Raw genomic sequence first — 4,662 nt, 5'->3', positions numbered from 1 at the left:
TTACTCATATAAAAAAAAACATTTCATCTATAAAAGGAGTGTAAAAATGAATACAGGTTAAATTGTTATAAAGACTGAGATAAAGCATGTAGACTAATAAACCAAAACGAAAACCAAAACCAAACTCACTGCATTGAGTCAATTCCATCTCACGGCAACCCCCACTGGGTTTCCAAGGCTATAAATCTTTACAGAAGCAGATTGCCTCATCTTCCTTCTGTGGAGTGGCTGGTGGGTTCGAAAACCAACCTTTTGGTTAGCAGCTAAATGCTTTAACCAGTACACCACCAGACCTCCTTATGTGAACTAATAGGGACCTAAAATAAAGGAAGGAACCCTGGTGACACAAACCGTAATGTGCTCAGCTGCTAACTGAATGGTTGGGGGTTCAAACCCATCCAGTGGCTCCGCAGGAGAAAGAGCTGGTGATGTGCTTCTATAAGCCAAGGAAACCCTATCGGGCAGTTCTTCTTTGTCACATGGGGTCACTGTGAGTTGGAATCAACCCAAACAACAGCACAGCACAAGGATAGAGAAGATATATACCTTACCCTTAAGGGTGGTCCTAGAGCTCAGTGTAGTTGGGGCTTAAATGACAGTGGTTAAATGTAGAAATGTGTTTCTTCTTGCTTACAGTACACAAAGCACAAGATGGTATCAGGAGTAGGTTTCTGACCTAATGGCTAGACTTCTAGTATGATATAGGGCACAAAAAAATGACAGTTTTATCTTCCAGAATGATCAGTCAGCAGCCATTCATTTATTTATTTATATCTACAAATGGATTTGTGAGCAGAAGAACACTTCATTGTTTCCAAATTGGAACAGTTTGGACATTTTCATTGAAAAAATCTACTGCTCAACTGGTCTGGAAATACACTATGTGATTTCCTTCAAAGCTTGGACATTTTTCTTGAAAATGTATTTGAGAAATATGTGTTTGAATGGCAAGTGCAAATGTCAGGAAGATGATTTAAGGCTATTCTTGTGAAATTATTTGAATTCTTGATAAAAGAAGATTAATAACCACAATGATCTGTGGTTTTGAGCTTGAATTAAGCTAATGTTTTCTTCCAGCTTCAATTTAGCAAATATTTATGTAGTGTTCCCTACATACCTAACTAACACTGCCTTAGATGTTAAAAGGGGTTCTGAAAAAATTCTAGATATAATTCAGTGCCTGTCTTCAACAAGTTTTTTTTTTTTTTTTTCCTCTCTCTCTCCCCTTTTTAGAAGAAATATCCAAAGCAGGATGTAAGTGAGTCTTCACTCCTTGTAATAAAATCAAGACAGGAAGAAATCCATGCTGGATGGTGTTGTCATGGAGAGGGGGAACAACCTTAAATGAACTTGGAGTGATTAGGCTTCCAGTATATGAGAAGACACCGAAATGCATTATTTTCAGTAATAGCAGTGATCTCTATTTTTTCCCGGCTAGACAGACTCAAATGTTAATTATACATTGCAATGGAAAAATTAAGCAGTGAATATAAAACCATGCAAACATGAAGACAACTGAAAATTTCTACTTAACCATTTGTTCCTTGTTTAATCACCTTTTTATAATGAATTGTTATGAGAAAACTGGGGGCAGGAATTGGTTTCTGAAAACATCAAATAAACTCTCTGAGGTGTGAAAATTATATCTCCTTCTACTTTTAGCCTTGGCACTGTGCTGGACCTAGACACAACAGGAGCACATCCCCTGGATTTTGGCAAAAGCTGGGTGTTGTCATGAGCACCCTTGGAAGAACTTGATGTTAATTTGACTATTCATCATCATGTAAATTATAAATTTGGTAAAATTCTTTAAATAACAGTTGCCTTTTCTGAGAGTGATATCTTTCAATTAAAAAATATTATGCTTCTAATTTTATATGTGTGTGTGTGTGTGTATGTATGTATGTATATATGTATATATGTATGTATGTATATCACCAGGGTTCGATTCCCTAAATGGGAGCCATGGAGCCACAATCAAGCCTATGGAAGCAGCAGTCAAGAAATCAAATGATGTATTGCATTGGGCAGATCTGCTGCAAAAGACTTTTTCAAATGTTAAGAAGCAAAGATGTCACTTTAAGGGCTAAGGTACACCTCACCCAAGCCATGATATTTTTAATCACTGCATATACATGTGAAAGCTGGACAATGAATAAGGAAGACTGAACAAGAATTGATGCATTTGAATTATACTGTTGGCCAAGAATATTGAATATAGCATGGGCTGCAAGAAGAATGAATAAATTTGTCCTGGAAGATGTTCCTTAGAAGAGAGGATGGAGCGATTTTGTCTCGTGTAATTTGAACATGTTATTAGGAGGGACCAGTCCCTGGAGAAGGACATGATGCTTGGTAAAATAGAGGGTCAGTGAAAAAGAGAAACACCCTCAACAAGATGGGTTGACACAGTGGCTACAAATGGGCTCAAACATAGCAAGTATTGTGAGGATGACACAGGACCTGGCAGTGTTTCATTCTATTGTTTATAGGGTCACTATGAGTCAGAACTAACTCTACAGAACCTAACAATAACATCCCTGGTGGCACAGTGATTATGTGCTTGGCTGATAACCAAAAGGCTGGCAATTTGAACCCACCAGTGTCTCCATGGGAGGAAGATATGTCAGTCTGCTTCCATAAAGGTTACAGCCTTGGAAACCATATGAGATAGTTCTACTCAGTTCTGTAGTGTCTATATGAGTCAGAATCAACTCAATGTCCACAGGTTTTTTTTTTTTTTTTTGGTTTATATATTTGTGTATGTATTTATTTACATACATATATAAACACATATACCCAGTTGATGGAAGTTGATTCCAACTCATGGCGACCCTGGGTGTTGTACAGTAGATCTATGCTCCATAGGGTTGTTAGCCTGTATCTTTTCTTCTGAGAGCTCCTTTCTTCCTCTGTGTGAGCTCAAACTACTAACCTTTTGGGTAGGAGTAGAGCACTTAACCATTTGTACTACTTAGGGACTAACTAGACACACACACAAAGACACACACACAAAGACACACACACACAACAAAACTCATTGCTGTCAACTCAATTCTGAATCATTGAGACCCTAAAGGACAGGGTAGAACTGCCCTATAGGGTTTCAAAGGCTGTAAATCTTTACAAAAGATTCAGAGCAGTTGGTGGGTTTGAACCACTGACCTTTTAGTTCACAGCAGAGCACTTAACCACTGAACCCCCAGGGATCTTTCATATGCACACACATATATTCAAATTCTTTAATGATATTTAGAACATAATTTTAATGCTGTTTCATAATTCATAAAACAATAATCTATTGACAAAGCTGACACCAATATCCTGAAGCCACAAATCACAACACGTAAGAACCTGCATTTTCTCCTCACTCTTCTCCAGTTAGTGGGCACCAGCCTCACTAACAGTCCCAGGGGGAGTCTCAGAAGGATTGTCTACAGAAGGAAATGAGAAATGCAAAGCAGAGATAGTAATGTTGGGGCTGCTGGTAGTCACGTCTTTTGTAAAACACATCTCTTCCTCCGTTATCTTTGAGCCTAGAAGCCAAGGGTGATGCCTTCAAACTAGGCCAGTGGTCATCATCATGGCTCCAACAAAATTAATGAAATGACTAATTAGATGCAGAATATTATGCTACTGTTACAGTCCACTAAGAAGTAAAAATGTGACAGTCTCTGCTTAAGGAGCTTTTGGCCTAAAGGAAATACAAACAGACCTCAATTTCCTTTTTTCTCACTTGAGTGAATATCTCTTACACTGTTCTGTCAAATCAGAAAGTCTCAGTCAGGGAGAATACGCTCCTTTTAATATGTATGCAGAGAGAAACCTGAAGAGTTAAAGCAATGAGCACAACAGTGACATTTTCCAAAGGCTTGGTAGAGGCTTCTTATAATAAACAGCATCCGAATAGTCATTCCTCAGTTTTCTCGGTCCTTCATCTTGAATACACCATTTACTTAAAACACTGAGAGCATAATCTTCAAAATATAGAAAATTAATGGTTTTGACCTCTTTAAGAATATATTTTATGTTATCCACCCTACTGCCATCCAGTGCATTCCAACTCATAGCAACCCTGTAGGACAGAGTAGAACTGCCCCCATAGGGTTTCCAAAACTGTATATCTTTACCTGAGGAGACTGCCACATCTTTCTCCTGCAGAGCAGCTGATGAGTTAAAATCGCCGACCATGTGGTTAAGCACTGCGCTGCTAATTGAAATGCTGGCAGTTCAAACTCAACAGCTGCTCCATAGGAGAAAGATGTGGCAGGCTACTCTGGTAAAGACTGCAGCTTTGGAAACCCTATGGGTCATTCTATGAATCAGAGTTGACTCTGCAGCAAAGATTTGGTTTGTTTTATCTTACTTATCTAAATTACTATTATTTTTCATTGCAGAATCATAGTTCTTCACATCTGCTGGCTTAGTGCTGCATTGCTTAGTGTACCTAAAAGGAGAGGCTCCAGGTTCTGGACCTGAAGAGCCTTATTCGATAGATGAAAATGTAAATTTCAATGCTTTTCTCAGAAGCAACCCTCTAATTTCAATAAGAATTGGACTACCTAGTGCTTTTATGGGAGCTCTGGTAGCATAGTGGCTAAGACACTTGCCTGCTAACCAGATGGCTGGCGGTTCAAATCCACCAGCCACTCCTTGGAAGGA

This window comes from Orycteropus afer, unplaced genomic scaffold, assembly GCF_000298275.1.
Source record: "Orycteropus afer afer isolate SDZICR_OR568_19922 unplaced genomic scaffold, OryAfe1.0 scaffold00166, whole genome shotgun sequence".
Classification (NCBI taxonomy): Eukaryota; Metazoa; Chordata; class Mammalia; order Tubulidentata; family Orycteropodidae; genus Orycteropus; species Orycteropus afer.
This window is presented reverse-complemented; position numbering follows the sequence as displayed.